Below are 23,802 nucleotides of genomic sequence, written 5' to 3' on the forward strand. Positions count from 1 at the left end.
GCTCATGATTAGTATAATCTATAGAAATATTGCTAAGAATGCAAATAATTCAACTGAGCACTTTAGCCAAGGAAATTACAAAATAAGAGAAACAGACTTTGGCAAATACATTAAGTACTCATTTGGCTTCTCAAAATTGTCAAATTTATTGCTTGTTTGGATGCAATTAAATATGCAACTTATTTGAAACTCCATAACACTTTCCAAAATTTTATAAGGAAAATAATTTTGTTTTCAATTTCAAAATAAATAAAAATAAAATTATTTTTAGAATTTTTTTTTTATTTACAAACAACCAAATAAAGTTTTAAAAAAAATTAACTTCAAATCCTTTAGTCAAACAAACATGAACATGCTCCTTAGCATGCGTTGGGGTGTTTAGCTCAAGACACTTGCTTGAATTGATATTGGATCAAACTCAAATATGAGAATAAAAGGCTTATGTAATTTAAGTATTTATTAAGTGATCAATCTTAAAGTCATTTTATTCTTTAAGATGGCCATAAAAAAGAGAAATCAAGTAGAATATGTGTTGCATTTATCTTAAAGCAAATTTAAAAGTTTGGGACTCAAAATGAAAAAAATTAACTTAAGACATCTTGACAGAAAATACAATCAACACCACACCATATATGGAGTTCAAGTTATCCAACCATGGCATGTAAAACTCTCAATTTCTCTCATACCTTCCATCGCATGTCATAGTTAATATTGTGTGTGTGTCCATTCGTTAATTAACAGTTCCCGAAAAGTCCTTAGACTACATGATTACCGACAGGCATATTAGTTACGCCACACAAACCATACAAAAATCCTCAGAAATTAACCGACCATTTTATAATATTTCTTGATGACATTTTATCATCAAATATAGGCTAAATTCCTATAGTGTTAAAAATGATTTAAGACAATTTAGAAATAGCAATAATGTAAAATTTAAAACCAATATAAAGTAATGTAAAACCATTTAAAAAAATTAAAAATAAATTTAAAACCAAAATAAAACAATCTATAACTAACAAAAATAATTTAAAATAACTTTAAAATCTAAATAAAATGAAAATAAACTTTTTAAATATCAATAATATAAAAAAAACTTTTAAAGTTAATTTAGAATCTCTTAAAAATTTAAAACTTCTTAAAGATAATTAAAAATTTTATTTTTATAAACGACTTAAAAACATTTAAAAATGAACTAAAAATGTTTAAACATTTTGAAATAATTCTAACATTAGGAAAACTCTTAATTTCACAATACTTTTTTTGAACGTTTTAAAAAAACTTTAAAACCCAAATCATGAAACATTTTAAATTAAATTATAATAACTTACAATACCAAAACACTTAAACCAATTAAAATACTTAAACACTATAAACCAAATAAAATAATTTGAATGACTTTAAACTTTTAAATTAAAATCCAAACATTTAAAACACTTAATACCCTTAAGCCACATGAAATTTATAAGGCACTTCAACAATAAATCACAAAAATCTTGCAAGTGGCATATGGACTTTAGACTAATATTGACAAACCAAACTAACAGAGAAAATAAACTTAGACAAAAAAAATCAAATGCAAAACATCAAACCTAAGGTACCCTGAATAAATATGGGTGTTGAAATAAATCATGAATTCAATATCAAACTCCCAACAACTATAAAATCCACTAACTTAAATGATGAGAACCCCCCTTAGGTAGCTCAATAGTAAACCTTACGATTAGCTAACATATAAAAAAAATTCAAGATCAAACATACTTGTCGACACTATTTTGGGTTGGAGAGTTGTTAAGTTGTCGGCTGCTAGGATGGATGTCCTAACACTCGTTTTAATTTAATTTTTATATATATTTTGGAAAAATAGCTTTTTGGCCAAGTTTTGAAAATACAAGATTGGACCAATCTCATATCCTCTGTAGTTTAAATAAACGAGTCTAATACCGTAAGCAATGTATCTACCCCGAAAGATAAATACAATACTTACTGTAAGGCTTGATTAAATAAACTAAAGATTGTATGACATCCGTTTAAATCTGCAAAAAATATTTTATATATAAGCTGACAATTTTCCCAATTTAATACGAAGAATTAAATAGGTTTTATATTAAGCTAGGTCTGGAAATGCTTCCTATAAGGGCAAGCCCCTATAGTTAATTACATCTTAGATAACCGGAGTCACCTAAGAAAACTCTCGATAAAAAAACAGGGAATAGTATCTTCAAGGAATTAGGAATTCAAAAGGGTAGGACTTTTTAACGAGATCAGACAAAGAGGTGTGAAAGGAGAATGACTTAAGTTTGGAACATTTTATTTTGGAATCCAAAGGAAGAAGAACTAGGAGATGTCACAGATCCTGAGTAGAACCTCGGTGACTTCTAAAGCTATTCTATGGTTTGGTTTCAATTTAGAGGAGAAATAGTTAAATGTTTCATCTTTCCAATTTTATTAAGCTTATATTTGTGTGAAACGATCACACAAATAGCTTGGAAGATGTGAGGATTTAGATCATGAAAAAAGACAACCTCAGAATCCTAAAGCAGGTTAGGGCTTAAATTGTATAGCAGAGCTATACAAAAGCCTAAAGAAAAGGTTGAAGATTTATGTTGCATAAGCAAACAACCCCAAAAATCCTATGGCTTGTTGTTTAATTCTAAGGAAAGATATGCTGTTGTAGATCCTATTACTGTTGAAGATGGTCGTGCTGCCCACAATACTAGCTCCAAGCTCCTCATCCTAATGACTTTAAATTTTTTAATGTGTCCAGTTATGATGTCAAATCAAATGTTCCTATGGTCATGGATCTTTAAATATTATGGGGCATGTTAAAGTTAATTAGAGTGGCACTGGTTAGGATCCTACGGTTCCCTCATTCCGGTACCACTATTTTCTATCGAATTCACTTAGTCTAAATGAATTTACTAAGCTCAACTCAATGAGTTCCATACCTTCATTTAGACCGTTGAAAATCTCGTTAACAATCGTAGGTTACTTCCTTCGAGAGATTCCCGATCATCCGCTAGAGACGTCTTAGTTTAGTTGTAATTGTTGTTTTGTGATGTTTGTGATTAAATTTTGAGTTGTCTTGTCTTATATTTTGAATATTGTGGTGGTGAATTTTATCTTGGTTGATTTTAGTTTTGGTTTTGGTTTTACGGCTATCCTAGAAGTTTTAGTTTTCATGTACGGTGACATCGTTGTTTAGCATGCAAGTTTACAAGCATAAAAGTACAATGTAAGAAAGTACGAGAAAAGAAAGCGTTGTAAACTATAAAAACGTACTTGGCGGGTCTTCTCGTTCCTCCACATGAAACTTTAGTACTTACAAAGCATATATATGTATAATTTTGCAGGAATTAAAGCATGTTGGTAGAAAAAGTAGGAAGTACAAGCTTAAAGTGTGCCTACCAAATCCTATGTCATATCTTGGTGTATTTAAATTTTAAGGATGATTCCATTAAGCAAATTATAATAAACTCACATGTCCTTCAAGACTTTCGAAGGATCGTGAAGAAGTTTGGGTAATACCTTAGACATTTCATGGTCCTTGGAATTATCTTGAGTTCATTATGGTTTTATCATATTTGCTATATAGTTCATCCAATTAATACCCTTATGCTTAATGAATTTGATGTTTTAATCATCCCTTAAGTGGGGTAATTATCACTTGATATCTCACTTATGAATTATAGTGGTAAAGACCCTTGAGGGCAACTCAACTCAATTAAGGAATTTGATTTTAAAGAATAGGCTTGTAGTGTTTTGGAAGGTTTTAAATTACTTATAGGTTATTTTCTAAACCTCATTAGACAACATTTTGATTAAGCCTAGTTCACTCTTAGCCCTTAAGATTTAATGGATGGATTTATAATTTTAAGAAAAAATATTTTGAATATTTGTACTTTCGATCATGAATTATAAATTATATTAAAACCATCGACTAGGGTTCAAAATCAGTGAATTATGATCTTCCAAATCAAACCCCTCACCTTTGTATACCCTTATTTAAATATTCTTCCAAATTTCATTTATTTGAATAATTATGAATTTATCCTTTATGAAATTCAAAGTGAGGTTGGTTTCTACAACTTATCCCTTTTTTATGTTTCAATCATGAAGACATGTTATTTTAAGATCATTTATTACCCATTTACCCTCTTGGTTAAGTTTAAATATTAATTAAGCTCAAAATTAAGCTCGCAAACTGTCCATTTTCTAGGGTTAATATCTCGCTCAAAATTACAAAGGTCCCCAATGAATCAAGCCCACAAACCATCCATTTTTTAGGGTTAATATCTCGCTCGATTCTCAACCAAATCAAGTGCGGTTTGTTCCTATAGATTTGTCTTGACTAGTAGAACATATCCATATGGTTAATTGACCCTTAAATCAACTCTATGAAAATGGAGAGTAAAATGAAGCTCGATTTAAGGTTAACTTTCAATACCTTGGTCCAAGAGGGTTAGCCTCGATTGGATGCTTGTGGATGCTTCGTGGGGGTCCCAAGAGCCTAGGGATGGAGCCTCAAGTCATGGTGATTCGCCTAGATATGATTTCAACCGAAGTCAATTTTGGGTGCTGGTCAAAGTCCACCTTAGGGTGCTCTGGTGTTGAGGCTTTTGTGGGGGGTCTTTTTCTCTCACTATGGGGATGGTGTGGGTGCAATTCATTTGAATTTGGTGGAGGTTTGAGGGGTGTCCTGTTTTGACCTAGAAATTAGGCTAAAAAATTGAGCTCAAACAGTGGATTTTAGTGGCTAAAGGTTGTTGAGTTAAGCTTAAGAGGTCTCAAAGAAGCTCTGGAAGCAATTTGACAGAGTCTCCCCAAGGAATGAGTGCCTGCGCCCGTGTTGGGGGGGGGGGGGGGGGGGGGGGGGGTTAAATAGATGGGGAAGGAGAGGCCACCAGGGGTAATTGGTGGGTGTTCTAAGTTGCTTATTTGGATGCCAATAATGTGCAAAAATTCAATTGGGATGAGCCAGCTTGGATGGTTTTAATTTTGAGTTTTTGCCATGGTAGAGCTTTTGATTGTGGGCTTTCCGACTACCAAGGTGGTTGGCCGGCCAGGGAGGGGTCACCATCAGACTCAGGGAGGTCAGGGCTTGGTCTTGGTGAAGTTAAATAGGGTTGGCAATGTATAAAGGTATGGAATTGAAATAGTATGGGAAAAGGGCCATTTTGGGTCAAATTGGGTCAAGGCTTGGTTTAGGTTGTTTAGCTTGGTTTAGGTTGGGTTCAACCACCAAGGTTGGTCTTGAGCTGAAGAGGATCAGATGGGTCAGCTAAATTGGTGTGGAGAAATCCCCATCCAAGTGATTTGGTTAAGTATGAGGTTTAAAAGAATAATTAAAAGGAAAAACCTTTTTAAAGAAGTTTGAAAGTGGTTTGTCCTCTTGCTATTAATAGTTTGATGATGTGGCAAGGCTTTCATGGCTTTTGACTCTCATGGCTTGCCTATGGTTTGGGAGTGGCTTCATGACTTGCATGTGGCTTGACTAATTTTCATGAGAAGGGATTTTTAGAATTTTTGGTATTTTAGTGGAGTTTTGTCATGAGGCTTGCTTTGGAAAGAATTGATCATGAAATTAAAAGTTAGGAAGTGATATTTGATTAAATGGATGATGAATGAAAGAGTTGTCATATGGGCTTTGGACTTGGGCCTTTGGAATTATATGTGGTGGGGTTGGGCTTTTAAAATGGAAATTGAGTTTGGGCTAAAATTTGGGCTAATTGAATGTTGAATTTGGTGTAGGAATATGTCATGAAGGATTTGACAAAATTTCAAGTGATTTTGAGTTGAATGGATGGATAATTTGATAGATTTAGGCATATGGTCAAAATTGGGCCTTTTTTATTTGAATAATATTGGGCTTGCAATTGGATCAAATTGGGCTTAAATTTTGTTTAGAATAGGATTGAGGATGCTGAATTTTGGTTTGGAATTGAAATTGTGCAAGATTGGGGTCAATTAGGCTAAGAATGATGCTAATTTGGGGACATTTGGACATTTAAGGGCAAATTGGGGTTTTTGGTCAAATTTTGTAAAATTAGTGAAATTGGGTCAAATTGATGATAAAAAAATGAAATTGGGAATATTTGGGATGATTTTGAAATTTCTGGGAATTTTTGGAATTTTTGGTCATGAGGGGTAATTTGGTAATTTGATGATTTTGGGCCAAAATGGGCCAACAACCCATGAAGTCATAGTAAACCAATAGGAACCATATGAGGACTCATTTTGGATGCTCGATGTGCTGGTACTAATCCTCTTAACCAAAGATTAGGGGTACAAGGTCATCCACATGAGCTCTCTAAAAGGACTTAGGAGATCAATCTAAGGGGTCATAGGGTTTAGGGTATGTGAGAGAATGTACTGTGTGTAAGTTAGCTCCACCAGAACCAGATCACCTAGGGTTAGTCCTAAGGTCTGACCATCTTATGGGGGACTCCACTTGAGCTCCTTCATATTGATCTTATCTACTAAGTGCTAGAGGTCAGGACCAATATGTGGAACTTCAGGTTGAGCAAAGAAGAGTCTGAAATTTCTAATGGTGAGGGTTCATTTCTAGTCTTCTAGGAATAATCAATAAGAAAGTCCTATGGCTAGAAAGTCCTATGGCTAGTAGACCTAAGCTACTAAAGAGGAAAAACTAGACCTCAACAAAAAATGAGGTCAACAATACGTTAGACTAGTCTAGTCTAGAAGCTTATGTTAGACTATTAGATTCCCTAGTTAGTGCTAAGGCCTATGACTTATAAAATAAACAAGCATTAACCCCATAAACTATGTGCCCTTGGTTGAAGTAACCCATGATTACCAATGAATGCACCCCTAATCATTTTTAACTAAAAAAATTCTACACTTGAAATTGTTATGGTACTAAGTGAAGAATTTCAGTTATATGACTATTTAATAATTAAATGATAGCAGTGCACTTGAAAATGATGGAATCCATTGGCATCTTGACTAGAGACGTTATTGCAAAAAGTTAATTTAGTTTACCCTCTATCATCCTTATAGAGTATAGGTTTATCTCATAATTAGGTTTTCACCTTCATCTAATAATCTTTCCTACCTAATTCTACCCCCTAGTTTATGAATTTTTCTAATTCAAACATTTTAAAGTCAATGTTTCAAACTTATCTTCCCAATACAAACCTCCAAACTGAATTTTCTCAAAGCAAATGTTTTCAAACCAATGCTACCCAATCCACTTCAAATACTTTTGATTTTATCTTAATTTTGAGTAAACTCAAACCTCTCCAACAATCATGAACTCTAAACCTTTGAGGTAAACCTTCCTCTCCATGTTGGTTAAATTTTTTTTTGGGCCTTTTTATGATACAGGTGCCAACATTTGATTATAAGTTCCAAAACTTTTTTAATCCTTTAAAAGTATAAATTTGGATCTATTCATCATCTTGGGAATTTTAACTTTGAAATATTCAACCTTAAAATTATAAATAATATAATTTAATATTTTAATCGAGAGTTTTCTTTGAAGTTCATAATTCTGAAGATGCAATTAACTGTAACAATATGCTCTTGCAGGGATACCAAATCCCAGGATAAAATAAACCCTATTTTATAGCTATTAGATTGAAAAAAAATATTTAATAAATGTAGACCCATAAATATTAAGGATTTTCATAATCCAAATATTTAAATCTATTTTAAAATAATATGTCTTCCATTAGCGGTAGTATATTAGAATTTAAATATCGCATCTGATCATTTAAAAATTCTTTGAGATCTGTGATAAGGACTCGAACAAAGAAACACTAACATGATGTTACCTGACTGTATGGTGTGAACCCATATGCATATAAGTCAAGTCTAACGTTAAGTGCTTCAGCTAATAACCCAGGATAGGTAAGATCAAAATAATTTCAGGCTTCTCCATTTCCGAGGTGGCTCAAAGAATGATTATCACCAAATCTATTTTAGAGTCATATCATGTGAGAAATTGTACATTGAGGTGAAGAGTCTTCGAAGATGAGGAATGAGTGGCAAATAGAAGAGACGCTTGTATGAAATAACTTTATATTTTTTTACTTTTTTGACCTCGTGGTTTAAATCTTTCAGCACAATAAAATCTGTATTATGTCTCTATTGCCTTTGTCATATAACCAAACATACATTCACTAACACAATAATCTATCTTCTCTAATATTCATCCTAAGTTAGACACTAATTTTTTTGTTATGTTAATGTCCTCTAAAACTAAATTTTCCTTATGGGTTGTCTCTTTTAATATTGTTTTAACTTGGTTAAACACTCTTTAGGCATATTATAATACAATTTAATTAATGGTCAACTTTCTAAGTATTATTGATAACTCTTTTTGTGTGATGCAATATGCACATGAAAGTTATTGTGCAACATTCAATAAATCGTAGAATCTTTATACTTCATTGTTCAGTGGTTGATCATTCTCAAGAACATTCTCAGCAAAGTGAGATCTACTTGCATTGAAATTCACATTTTCAAATGTACTAGGATCATATTCAACTTGATGAAGCACCAATGTGATCGGGATGGTTCATACTATTCATGTACGACCCGGTCTCGTACTAATAATTAGGTTGAAAGGCTTATGATACAAATCCAACTTGATTTTCTTTGGTATTAGGAATATTTAATTTTTTTTGTTTCGCAAGTGAGCATTGAAACTTACCTTTCAAGTGATAAGAATGAAGTCGTGATGTTTTTTGCAAAAAAAAACTCTACCCCATTAAAAAATTTATACGCTAGTATTTTCTTACAAAGATACAACTCATTATATATCCATGATCTTAAATCTCAGACATCCATTATCCGCTTAGTCAATTCTTATTTCCAATTTTAGCTAAAGAATGGTAAAAAGTTTCTCAATTCTTTGCGATGCTTATTACTTGTGTTCATGGGAAAGGGGTTACGTTCATAAGGAAAAAACTATGCTGCAAGTCATCTTGAAAATTTCACGAAAATTTGAATTCATTTAGCTAACAAATGTATCATTTATTAATCATGTTTTAATGCAGTATAGGCAAAGATATTTTGTTTTCATCCTTCAATAACATTATCACCATATATTGTGATTTAAATTATTCATTAAAGTGTCATCCAAACTTTAGTAAAGAAGATAAAACTTTTTATAGAACACGAAAAATGAATGTAATCCATATACCTGTTATTAATGGAGTCTTATAAGAGGAAATTCTATCTCAGCTCTCTCTTTGCTTCCAAAATTGATCTTACATGTGTGTGTGTGCGCGCGCGCGCGTGTGTGCCGCAAGCCGTGACCTGTTGGTTGGCGGGGTTCACTGTAAGTCCCCTCAGGTCATGGGTTCGATCCCCAGTGGCGCTGAAAACTAAATCAAGTCCAACTCAATAATAAAGACAAAACAACAAAAGGAAAAGTTCTTATATGAAATTATTTTCTTCTCCTTAGAAACTAATTCATGACCAAAGAATGTATCCGTAAGAGCAAGTAAATAATGAATTTGTTAGGGAATTTCTATATCTTGATCGGTGCCTCAAAATGATTATGATTGTCAGAAGGATTATTACCCACTACCCAAGAAAGATGCCAAGGTTGACTCGATCGTAGGTTTTGCTACACTTTAAACGTGTTAACAATTCTTTCAATTTGTGATTGGGGTTTTTGCTCTTATAACATTCCAATTATTTTTTTCTTCTTCTTCTTATTATTTTTAGATTAAGATTTTTTTTCTCCATACTCCTATCTTTAATTATAAAAGTATTCTTTTTTTTATTAAAAAAAAATAAAACAGCAAAAAAAAAAAAAGACAATGCATTTCTCCCCGACATTAAAATACATCAAAATAAATGCTTTTCATGCCACTCATTTTTACTCTTAATTAATTTGTTTCAGACTTTGAACGTAATTGTGCAGAAAATATTACATACGTATGACTGCACATCCGGATGACGGTTCAGATACAACCACATTGTCGTGTATTGCATATTGGGTCATCCGGACCGTCATCTGGACATGCAATCATCACAAGTAATATTTCTTTTTGTTGAATAGTGTGGAGCCCGGTCCACTTTGATATTATTGGCAAGTTTGACATTTATGGAAGATATTTGAATTTCCTATTTGCTTGGATCTCCTTCCTTCCTTAATATGTTGCACCTCTCCAAATTCGGATCCCGCCTCTCCTTTTCGCAATGCAGAAAAAAAAGCTCCATTTTCCGTTCTCACAAAACAGAACACCTCTCTTCTTAGTCCAACCAACCCATCGAAGCCAGTCGTTGCTTCCTTCTTCTGCTTCATCCGCTCGAGGTCGCTCCTCTAGTTTGTGCGATGACTTGTCGTGCCAAAGAAAAACTGATGCATCAAGTCATGATTCAAGAGAATCGTGAGGTTTTTGCTCTCCTTTGAATTTCAGTGGATGCTCATGGGTGGAAAGTGAGAAGAGAGACAGAGAGAGAGAAAGTTGAATCATATTCTTGTAACTCTGTTTAAATTGTGTAATTCCTCAAACAATAAAATCCTTTGCAGCTCCGCGAACGTAGACAATTTGTCGAACCACATAAATTTATGTCTCTTGTGTTCTTTTCTCGTTCCAATTTTTTGTTTTATTGTCGTCATTTTTCACAACAATTGGTATTAGGGCAAGGTTCAAATTTGAGGGAAAACGATGATCGAAGATGAAGTGAATGTATTGGGGATCGAGAAGTTTGATGACATAGATTTTGGTTATTGGATGATGCAAATAAATGACTATCTCTATGGGAAGAAACTTTATCTTTCGTTACTGGGAAAGAAACCAGAAAAGATAGATAAGACTGAATGGAATCTGGTGGATCCACAAATTCTGGGGGTTATTTGATTAACTCTGTCAAGATTTGTTGCACACAACATCATCAAGGAAAGGACAACTATAGATCTCATGACAGCTTTGTCAGGTATGTATCTCTAGACCTCAACCAAAAGTAAGGTCAACAGGTATGTATGAAAAGCCGTCAACGAATAACAAGGTGCATCTAATGAAAAAATTATTCAATTTAAAGATGGCGGATGGTACGTCTGTTGCACAACATTATAATGATTTTAATACTATCACAAATTAATTATTGTAAGTTGAAATTGAATTTGATGATGAGATATGTGCATTGATATTGTTAGTTTCATTACCAAATAGCTGAAAAGTCATGAGGATGGCTGTTACAATTCTGCAGGTAAATATAAGCTAAAAAATGATGTGATTCATGATTTTATTTTGGCTGAGGAGGTGGTTAGAAGAGATTCTAGTAAGATCTCGAGTTCGAGTTCAACAATGAATGTTGATTCTAAAGGGAGATAACAAGACAAGAACTGAAACTGAGAAAGATCAAAATCAAAACATAGAGGTAAGATCAAGTCAAAGCTTGGTCAGCTGGCAACCTATTAGAATTATGGTAAAGTTGGACACATAAAGAAGAATTGCAACAATTTTATGAAGACGGTGAACACCAATGCTAATGTTGTAACTGAAGAAGTGCAAGATGCACTATTCTAGCTGATGAAGAACCTTTAAATGTGACGGAGATGGGAGATACTGGCATAACACTTTAGAACATGAACAAATGAACTCTACAAATGGTCAGACACATTCCTGAATTGAAGAAAAATCTTATTTTTGTTGGGCAACTCGATGAGTGTGGTTATTCAATAGTATTCTCATATAACATCTGGAAGGTCACAAAATGGGCACTGATACTGGCTCAGGGTAAGAAAATTGGTACACTATATATAACTACTGGTTTAATTAACTGTGTTGATACTACCATTGCAGATAACACAACAGATTTGTGGCATTGCAGACTTCTTCACATGAGTCAGAGGGGTATGAAAGTACTTTAGTCTAGAGTCAAGCTACCAGAACTGAAGTCAGTTGATCTCAACATGAGTGAGAGTTACATTATGGGGAAACAAAAGAATGACAGTTTCTTGAAAATTGGCAGAGCGCTTAAGATAGAAAAACGGAAACTTGTACACATAGATTTGTGAGGACCTTCCCTAGTAGCTTCTCTTAGAGGCTCTCTTTACTATGTCATGTTCTTTGATGACCATAGTAGGAAGGTATGAGTTTACTTCTCAAAGCATAAATCTGATGTATTTAATGTGTTCAAAACTTGGAAGACCATGATTGAGATATAAATAAACTTGAAACTGAAATGTTTGAGATCTGACAATGGTGGTAAGCACATTGATGGTGAGTTCAAGAAGTACTGTGCAGCTCGGGATATCAGAATGGAGAAGATCAGTCATGGAACACCACATCAAAATGGAGTTGCAAAACATATGAATAGGACCATAAATGAGCGTGCTAGAAGCATGAGATTGTACGTCAGACTACCACCAACTTTCTGAACAGATATAGTCAGCACTACAATTTACTTGATCAAGGGGGTCATCTGCTCCATTAGACTGAATTGCCTGAGGAGATCTGGAGTGGGAAAGAGTTCAAATTTTCTCACATTAAAACTTTTGGATGTCTATCTTTTGTTCTTATTAATCTTGATGCTCATAACAAACTTAAGGCTAAGTTAAGAAAATATTATTTCATCGGCTATGTAGACGAGACATTTGGCTATCATTTATGGGATGGCTGAAGATCATAAGAAGCAAGAATGTAATTTTTAATGAGAACAATATGTACAAGAACAAGTCCGGTACAGTTTCTAAAGTTTCTCCTCAGAAATCTGAGTTAGTAAGGTTTGATGATCTACCAGAGGTCACAGTGCATGAAAAAGATGTTAGTAATGAGAAGAGTGGGTCCAGTGACCCATTCCTATTGTTCCGCAGTCAGTTTCAGAGCCATCCACCTCTACAACTATATATCACATGTCAGTCAGGACTAGAAGTTCTCTTCAGTGTTACTCACTAACCTTGAACTACATTATGTTGAAAGATAATAGAGAACCACAGAGTTATGAGGAAACATTGCAAGATGAAAGTTTGAGCAAGTGGGAGCTTCCCATGAAAGAGGAGATAGATTCCATACTAGAAAATCAGACATAGGAACTGACAGAACTTCCACCAGGGAAGAATGCATTTCACAACATGTGGTGTATCAGGTGAATCTCAGTATGATAACAGTAAACGGTACAAGGCTAGACTTGTTATAAAATGCTTTCAGTAAAGGCAAAGAAATGATTATTCAGAGATCTTCTCTTCTATGATGAAGCTCACAACCATCAGATGGCATTGTCTATGGTGCTACTGAAGATCTATTCCTTGAGCAATTAGATGTAAAGACAATATTTGTTCATGGAGATCTTGAAGAAGACATTTACATGCATCAATCTAAGGGGTTTGTCATATAGGGAAAGGAAGATTTAGTTTGTATACCGAAGAGGAACTTTTATGGCCTGAAGCAAGCTCCTAGAGAGTGGTGCAAAAAATTTGATAATTTCATGCAAAATACAGGATATATCATTTGTCAGACAGATCATTATTGCTATGTCAGACATTTTAACAATTCTTACATTATTCTACTATTTTATGTCGATGACATACTTATTGCATTGGCCAATATTGATGAGATCAATAATATTAAGAAGCAGATGTTAGAGCACTATGCAATGAAAGATTTGGGAACTGCAAAAAAAATCCTTGGCATGAGAATTGTCAGAGACAGAGCCAGAGGAACTTTGAGACTCTCATTGGCTGAGTATGTGAAAAAGGTACTCAACAGGTTCAATATGGACAAGGCAAAGTCAGTTGGCACACCTTTAGGCAGTCACTTCAGACTCAATAAGAATAAGACACCCAAGTTAGAGGATGAACGAGACCACATGAGTAAGGTTCCTTACGTTTCAACTATGGGTTCATTTATGTATGTTATGGTATGCACATGACCAGATATTGCCCACGTGGTAGGAGTTGAAGCAGATGCATGAATAATTTAAAGAACATTATGAAGCTGTGAAGTGGATCTTGAGGTATCTAAAAGGCTCCTCTGACACCTGCTTGTGTTTCTCAGGAAAGAGCTTAGAGGTACAAAGTTATGTTGATGTTGATTTAGCTGAAGAAATTGATAGTAGGAGTACTATAGGGTATATTTATACTCTTGGTGGCACTGCAGTATCATGAGGCTCTAACATACATAAAACAAGTTATTTGTCTACCACAAAGGCTAAGTATATTGCAGTGTCAGAGGCTGCAAATGATATGATATGGTTACAAGGCTTCTTGGAGGAATTGGGTCAAACGAATTAGAAGGGCATTCTCTATAATGATAGTTAGAGCATCATATTCCTTGCTAGGAACCCAACAATTCAATCCAGGACAATGCAAATTAAGATCACATATCACTTCATTCGATCATTGTTAGATGACGAACAATTGCTACTTGACAAAAGTTATGGAAATATGAACCCTGCTGATATGTTGACTAAGGTTGTTACACTTGAGAAACTGAAGTTGTGTTCAACTTCAGTTGGTCTTCTTGCATGAAGATATGGGCTTTGAGTTATAGAAGTATAGGATATCAAGTTTGAGAAAAAGGATGATACAACTAGTGTACCAGTCTTCAAATGTGAGATTTGTTGAATATTATGAAGCCCAATCCACTTTACTCCTATTGGCAGGTTCCACATTTATGGAAGATATTTGAACTTTCTATTTGCTTGGATCTCCTTCCTTCCTTGATCTGTCGCACCTCTCCAAATTTGGATCCCGCCTCTCCTTTTCACGATGCAGAAAAAAACTCCCTTTTCCGTTCTCGCAAAACAAAACACCTCTTTTCTTCGTCCAACCAAACCCACCAAATCTAGCCGCTACTTCTTCTGCTTCATCGTTCGTGGTCGCTCCTTTGGTTTGTGCTATGTCTTGCTGTGCCAAAGAAAAAAACAGAAGCATCAACTCATGATTCAAGAGGTTTTCGCTCTCCTCTGAATCTCGGTGGTTGCTCACAGGTAGAAAGGGAGAAGAGAGGTATAGAGAGAGAAAGTTGAATCGTATTATTGTTCTCTGCCCTTCAGTTGACGTAGACAATTTCCCGATTCACGTAAATTTGTCTCTTATGTGTGTTTCTTGTTTAATCTTTTCATTTTATTACCGTCATTTTTCACAACACTTCTTATTATAAGATCAATATTTTCTATACTTTGCTCATTGCTCAACTTAAAAATAAATAAATAAGTAAATAACAATAGACTACTTCCTAAAAGATTCTAGCTGCCCTGCATCCATTCAACAGAAATCTCAGTCCACCACATCGAGCCAAAAAGCATTGCCGAGGGTGGATTAGACCAAGTCGCTTCGCGGCGATGCTGCCGAGAGCCCGCGCCAACACAAGATTCCTCAACATCTTTTAACATAAAATATACAATAAATGATGCTGATACCATACCGCTAGCTAGATAAAAAAGTGATGATTTGACTTGATTTGAGCTTATATAAGAAGTCATTAGATGGACAGACATCCATCCATCTATCAATGGCGTGCGGCAGATAGCCGATGTGACATTCTTAAAGCGAAGTGCTACAGAAACCCACGTGACCTAGATTCTTACGCCCCCATCAGGAGTAATTGATAATTAATATGTAACTACATACTTATCAGAATACCTACAAATTTATATTTTTGTAAATTGTAATACAATGTAAAAAAAAAAAAAATCTGCGTCCATTTCTAACTAAGGCAAGTATGGATGAACATGAAGGATATGTAAAAATTTTGACTAATGCCAGAGCAAAACAAGCAAGTTTTTTTTTTTTTTTAAATTTGTGTGAATGTGGCTGTGAATTTAGCTCGAGGATTTTTAGTAGCTTAAAGTTAATTCAAATTTTCGTTCGAATTGAAATAAACATCTCGAAACATTTGATTGATTTTTTTTAGCAGATTTCAAGACATATACATGTCGGTTTGACTGGCTGCAAATCTTAGTAGCTTAAAGTTAATTCAAATTTTCGTTCGAACTGAAATAAACGTCTCAAAACATTTGATTGAATTTTTTTAGCAGATTTTAAGGCATATACAGATCGGTTTGACTGGCTCGAAATTAGTTAAAAGTGCTTTTATTTATAATAATTATATATATAATGCTAATAAAATAAAATATAATGAGTCAGGAGCAGATTTCGAGCTGAGACGGATTCAAATAAATTAATTTGAGCCAGTTCAAACTGATTTTGAGATAAAACAGATTTAAATAACCCAAATTGAGTCTGCTTATTTCGATTTCGAGCTAGTTCGAGCTCAATTCAATTATGGGCCGAGTTAACTGTGATTCATATTTTTTAGATAATGTGGTTTATATTCTTTTAATTTAAAAGCTGGGTTTTTTTCCCCCCTAAAATATCTCACATTATTGAAGATTTTGTTTGTGTGTTTATGTCGATGCAAATGATGCCGATGTGATTCATTATAAGAACAATCATAGTTCTTAAGATGGTTGGATAAAAAATTATATCATTCGTTATCTTTTAAGGAAATTGTTAGTAAAGTTAGTTATTATTCACACAATTTTTATCTTTTTAATTCACGTATTTTTTAAGACGGTTATTTTTTTAGTGATAAAATTATCTCTTTACATTTTTATAATAGCCCTGATTGAAAATTTTAATATAAAATGAAATTGGTAAGTTTTTTTTTTCTTTTAATGTAACTATAATGACAAAAGCAATTACTTTTAATCATACCTTAAGGTAAAAGTGTAATTAAAATTTAATATTTTTAATATTTTCTAAATATTGCATACTAATTTCTCAAATTTTACGCTTATGCCTGAGAGTCATAGATAAGTTGCTCTCTTTTCCGAAGGTTAATTTAAAGTGCAAAAACTACGACCCAAAAAATATATATAGAGTTTTTATTTCTAGCCCTATATTCATATAAATTGATTACATTATGCTGATTGGCCAACATATGAAAAAATAAAGAAAGACCAGCTAAACATAGAAAAATGGATTAATGAGGATGAAAAGGCTCACTCGTAAAGTGTAATAATTTCAAAAGTGTCATCACATAATATTGGGGTACTACTAGAAACCGGAAAATGCTGAGAAACCTGAAATATAAAATAATTGGACGTTGAGTAGAACAATGCCAAAAAAAGCAAAGGGACATATCATTGCAGTAGAAGACAAAAAATCAGTCATATATGTAACCGGTAGTGTTCATTAGTAATGTCCTATAGTAATCCCAATGATCTCTGTTGTACCTATTATGAAGAGAAGACGTCACTGCTCCTACAAAAATGTCAGCCCTCAAAAGAGTAGAAGATGAGAGCTTTGCAGGTTGCAAGAGAATACTCCAACCATCTAGTGCAAACGACAAGAAGTCCAATGTTAAAAAAAGCCATAAGTTAGAAGAATTATTAATTGTGATTTCATCCCAAATGAAAACTTTCTTCTAATGATTGAATTTAGGATGCATAGCGACGTTTATTTTATGAAAAACTATTGGAAAACAACTAAAATAATTCTCAAACCTTCTGATATTTCTCTCTTTTCATATGTGACAAACTATGCGGTGAATAAATAATAGTTATTTTTTTCTTATATTTTGTGACAATTTGCTATAATTTGAATATGGTTTAATATTTGTAGAAGTGAATGACTGAGTAGGAGGATAACATTAGATAAATAGTTGCAGAAGAATAATAGATGAATAATATTTCAATTCTCAATGTAACATAAAGGGAGTTTGGGAGTACATGAAATATTTCTAAGCATGAGAACACCATCAATTTTAAATTTGTCATGAATAGCCATCCAGGAATAAGTTGAGTACCTCAATGCGTAATATTTTAATGTCAAATATTATGAAAACAACTAGTAGAAAAAGATGTACTATAAAGGTGATCACGTATACTGTATATATAAGAAAAGGGAGAATCGAACCCTTTTCAGAGAGACTTATCTTCTCCAACATGCATGGGGATATTCATGATATTCAAGTTAAGAGGAATCACTAAACTTGGAGCTGTGTAACTCTTGCCAGTATAGTCAGTAGACATATTAAGCCCATATTGAGGAGATTGATGCTCAATACTTAAAGCATTAGCATCAAGAACATGCTAAATAAATTTTTCCATTAGCCGTGGGATCCAAAGTAAGGAAATCTTAGAACGACCACCAATGGAGAAAGAAAAAAGGGCTTGATGAGGTCAGTTATAACTTTCATTTTTTTTTTTAATGAGAGCCTTGCTTGTTTGAGTTGTACTAGAGAGAGACATGACCACGTAACCATTTTCTAGGGTGAGAACTACCTTTTATGAATAGAGTGAACCAATTTAATCATAAATTCAAACGAAAAAAGATTATTTATAGGTTGAATGTCAAGACCTCCATAAATCACCATTTTGTATATTTCTTCCTAGAACACTGTGTAACCTTTTGTTATTAATGTTGTCACATAGAAAAATTTTAACACTAATCATGAATAAGTTGATACAACTCTTGGACATAAAAGAGCTCTGACCTAGTACATTATTGTGTTCCAAATAGTAAAGTTAATAAGTTGCTACATGCTTGTAAGCAAGAAAATTTTAGCTTTCCACCTCTCAAGAATAAGCCTAATTTTGTCCAGCAAAGTTTGAAGAGCAAATTGCTTGGGTCTATAATTAATGACTGGAAGACTAAGGTAGATGAAACTGGACTGAGAAATACCAAAATCGAGGATGTCACTAAGAACTTCAGCAATAAAAGTTTTTCTTAAACTTGAGCATTAAAAGTTTTGCTTGAGAAGTAGGTCAGATTTTTGGAGGGGGAGGGGTTTATTTTGAGATTAGAGGATTTATTAAAGTTTTGCAAAATACCTTTGAGCTTCTGGAAATTGAGTGGAGAGGCTTGATACGCCTAAAAATTACCTACTTTTTCATATATATTTTATGCTCAATTTTAATGATTTTTAATGATATTACACTTTAAAGAAAAATATTTTACATATTTTTTATTTCAGGTACAAGAAATAGATTTTTGAAAAAAAATGAAGCAAAAATGGTGCAATTTTGAGTAAAAATGAGCAAGAAAGAAAATTCTGACTTCACACATTTCGATATTTTTTTTCTATACTTAATCTAATTTACTTTTCTCACATATTTTGGAATGAAATTACACTTTAAAGAAATGTTGTTTTCATGCTTATTTCTTAGGTATATCTATTTAGAACAAAACGCAACTGAAACAGGGCGAAACAGAGCTGAAACGGAGCCAAAAAGAGCAAAATGGTGGAGCTTCTGCAGAGTGGCGCCTCAGTATGAGGTGCAAAAATCTAGAGAAATGACACCTGAGGAGCCAGAGACGATATACGATGGATTAAGGCGGTTCGGGACAATATTTTAGCGGATTTTGAAGGCTCCAAGTGATTCAAACACCCCATGGAGTGATTTAATGCATCTTTAATGCATCTAGATACTTTGGGAGGCTCTTTAATGAAGGGATATGTCTCTTGAATCAATGACATGTCTTTTGAAATTCAAAAGCTTTGAATTTTGGAGAGAATTCTGAATTCTTTTTGGAGGGAGGCAACCTCTAATAAAAGAGAGGGAAGTTTAGGGCAAAAAGGGTGTGTGTGTGTGTGGCGTGAGAGTGAGAGGAAGGCTTTGGAGAAGAGATGATTTTCTTCTAGGGTTGTAAGAGGAGAGAGAAGGTGAGAGATTTATTCTTAATTACATTTCTAGGAGAGAATTGAGTGTGATTGTAAAGAGAAAAAGTGCTTAAAGGAAACTACTAGGGATTTGCTTGGGAATGAGTGTGAGATAAGTTGTGTTCTTTTCTTTCTTTATTTTGTAAACTTATTTTTATATATGAAATCCATGTTTTGTTGTATTCTTCTCATGAATTCTGAGTACTCTTCTTTATCATTCTCCTTACAATGAGATTTGGTTTTGTGAAGAATTGATTTTGTTTTATATGGTTTTAAATGTCAATAATTTGTGATGATTCAAACTCTGATCTTCATTTGCTTTTTAATTTGGCCAATTGAAATGCTAAAATGTGCTGAGAAACGTATGTTCTGAAAGGATTCCACAACATAGTGAGAATCACATATGATTCCATGAGAGAGGATGTTATCCATGAAGTTGAGTGCAAATAAGTAGATAAATATACTTTATTGGATGCAAAATTGGTTAGATTAAAATCCCCAATTTGGTCGAGTTGATTGGAAACTGATGTGAGATTGTTAGCCATCAGGCGAGGGAGTAGTGGAAGCTCTGGAGTGGCGGTCGGTATTTTCGGTATTCTCTCAACATAACCACAAAATTAGGGACCAAACTCTGGATTAGTCAATTTTTTATGCACTTGGAAGAGGGTAAATATTAGGATTGCTCCTATTTGGCACAATAATATTTTATATATAATTTTAAATGATTTTAATTACTCCACTAACAATGTACTCATCGTAAAGAGAAATGATGTTTTCTTAAATTTGAACTCTTCGTCACAAAATTTTATTTGGTCTTACTAAATTTAACTTTAAAGTTTATAAATTAGTTTAATAAATTTAGTTCTTTTAGTTACATTTTTCTTAGCATTCATTAAACCTATTTTAACTTGTCTTTCTTACTTAAATATTTTATTGTTTGAATATTGTGATTTATGTTATTATCATAAGAATTTCCATCTTCCAGACTAAAACTTGATAGTAGTAAACTAGAATTAGCCTAAGGGATTTCTTACTGCGATTCTCTGTGGGATCTATACTAGGGTTTTTAAAGGAAAGCCCTATATAACTTGAAGCGATACGTGCACTTGCATAGAACTGCTAGTGTATGAACTATTGTATATATTTTATAGCATTTTGATTTTGCACATTAACTACTTAATATATTAATATAAATTGGGTCAATATAAATTGGGTCAAGTTTTTGGACATATTTTTGAAAGCTAAATTACTGCGTAATTTCAGGACGGGTCAAGTTTTTGGCACTTACCTGGGATTTAAATTGACATAAAACACGTAGAAAAATAACACACATGAGGGACGTATCAAATTACTGACATCGTTGCAGGGGAAGCTACGGTAAGAACTGTAGTTAAACCTACAAAACTTAAATTTGGAATTTATAGTATTATTATATAGTGTGTTTAATTATTATGTGTTTATTTTAAAGAAAATCCAAAATATCAAAAATATTTTGATATTTGTCATATTAGTTAAGTCTTTAGATTAGTATGCGTAGTTCAAGAGCTGCAGACCTTGAATTTTACAAGTCAGATTTGGAGAGAACTTTTGGGAGAGATTTGAAAAGATTTCATGAATTTAATGTAGAAATGGCGGATCAACGATATAATGAATATTCAGAGTTAGATTTTAATGCTAGTAGCTTTGAAAGAGTAAACCCCAAGAGAGTGGTAAATTTTCAAGAAGATATGCATACAATTTTAATTACTCAGGTTGCATATATTAAGAGGAAGTTGGATCAATACATAGAAAGATATCCTCAAGGAACCCCAATTATTGAAGAAAATTCATTTGGACAATGGATTGAAACTGACCATGAGATAAATATATATTTTTTCCAAATATTACAATCTAGGTTGGGAAATTCATTTGAATTTTAACAGGAATAATAATTTTGGAGGAGAAAACTAATTTTTTTGGAGGAGAATAATAATTTTGGAGGAGAAAACTAATTTTGGGAAGATAATCAATTTAATCAGACATGTAATTGGAATAATCATGGCTATAATAATTATGAACTTTCTTTTCCTCATAATGTTAACTTCAACACCCAAAATGAGGAGAAGGATTTATTAGAAGAGACTGTGCTTCAAATGAAGAGTGAGATGGAAAATCAAGATGTCTCAATAAGGAATATAAAAAACCAACTGAGGCAGATTATTAATGCAATTAATTATTATCCCCCCAGAGATTTTACCTAGTGACCCTGAGATAAACCCTAATGAGATGAATGATGAGCAATATAAAATTTTTGAACTAATATTTAGAAGAGAATTCGAGGATATGTTTCAAAAGAACTTTGAGTTGAGAAATAAGGATAAGGAAATTGAAAGATAAATGGAAAAATTTCTTAAGGAATTAGAAAAACATATTTCCTCAACTAAGATAAATATAGAAAAATATAGAAAGACCACTTTTACTCAGTACTAAGGGGAAGAATTGAAAGACAACTCTGAACAAAAGAGTAACCTAGAAGAATTTGATTTATCCAGAATTTGCCTTCTATGAAGATTTGCCTCTTGTTTATACTTATTATTTAATTCCAATAATTTGGAATGTACATCTTTTAAAATTTTCATGGCATTATTGGCCATTACACCAGGAAGAATGCTCTTGCACTTTGGTAGAACCGCGGGATCAAGCGTATGGTTTGGTGGCTTAATATAAACTATGGTAAAAGGGCTATTGCTTGTGGAATGACTTTGCATTGAATTTTATGCAAATTTGGCTTAACCAATGAATTTGTCCCATTTTTTTGGATGTTCTTGAGCTAAGCAATGTAGAATATTTTCTATAGTACAATGTACCAACTTGGTTTGACCATTCATTTGTGGGTGATAAACCACGCTTAACCGGAGTGCAGTTTATAACCTTTACCACAATTCAGACCGGAAGTGACTAATAAATTTTACATCTCTATCCAAAATAATACTGCGAGAAAACCCATGAAGATGCATAATTTCAGGAAAGAATAACCAAGCGATGTGAAGTGCATATGTAGTTTTCTTACATATAATGAAATGTGCCACTTTCAAAAATTTGTTCACCACTGTCATAATAAAATTCATATCTCATTTAGTTCATGGTAAACCAAAAGAAAGACCACACTTTCATCCTCCCAAATTGAATCCTGGACTGGTAAAGGTAATTATAATCTCGTACTTTGAGATGACCAATTGTAAGTTTGACATATATGACACTTTTCAACATAACGAGTAACATCACGTCATAAGTGCAAGCAAAAGAGCTTGGGTTGCAGCAAGGACAAAGTCTTTGTGGCTCTACAAGACCTCCTATACCGCTGGCGTGCACTTCTTTAATCAATTGCAAGTGTAGAGAAGTATTCAGAATACCTGACTAGTTAACTAAAAAAAATAGCCATGGTGAGGAGTATTCTCCATTCAATTTAGAAGAGAGACATTTATTTCATTGATAAAACAAATTTGCATTCTCTGTAAGGCTCTTTCAAAGATTCTAAACCTATAATTTATGTTAGTAAGGTTGTCAGAAGTGCTGAACTTCAGCATAGGCATTAACAACCCAATTTTGTGAACCAGCTTTGTGTTTAATCACAAAACTAACCTTTTGCGAGAAAAAAACCCAATGAGTGTGCATCCTACTAATTTACTTTTGAGAATTGAGATATTGCAAAAATTGATGGTCACTACATAAAACAAGATGCTGATGTAGGAGGCAATGTTTACATTACTTTAAGGCATAAACCACCACATGCAATTCTTGTTAATATACCAACCACATTTGCCTATTAAGACTTACTTTTAACTAAAAAATTCAATGGGTCGCTCTTTTTGAGAAAGAAAAGCTCCAATGCTAATTGAAGAAGAATCAATATCCACATGAAATGGTTTGTCAAAGTTAAGCAAGGCCAAAACTGGAGCATTAGTTAATATTGTGCTTTTGATATGGCCAGAGAGACCACATGGTGCTTCTACTATTAGTTAAATTTTATTGTCAATTTATTAAAGTTTTCAGTATTAACTAAGGTAGGAATTAGGATGACATTCATATATCGCTCTGGCCATATCAAACTACCAAGGTCGTCCAAGAATTAAAAGACAAGTATCCATGTCTAAAACATCACACATTATATCACAAACAAAATGTTTCCTAATGGAGAAAGTTACACGACACATATCCGTGTAACCAAGAT

The sequence above is a fragment of the Phalaenopsis equestris genome, unplaced genomic scaffold (assembly GCF_001263595.1).
Source record: "Phalaenopsis equestris unplaced genomic scaffold, ASM126359v1 Scaffold001133, whole genome shotgun sequence".
Lineage (NCBI taxonomy): Eukaryota > Viridiplantae > Streptophyta > Magnoliopsida > Asparagales > Orchidaceae > Phalaenopsis > Phalaenopsis equestris.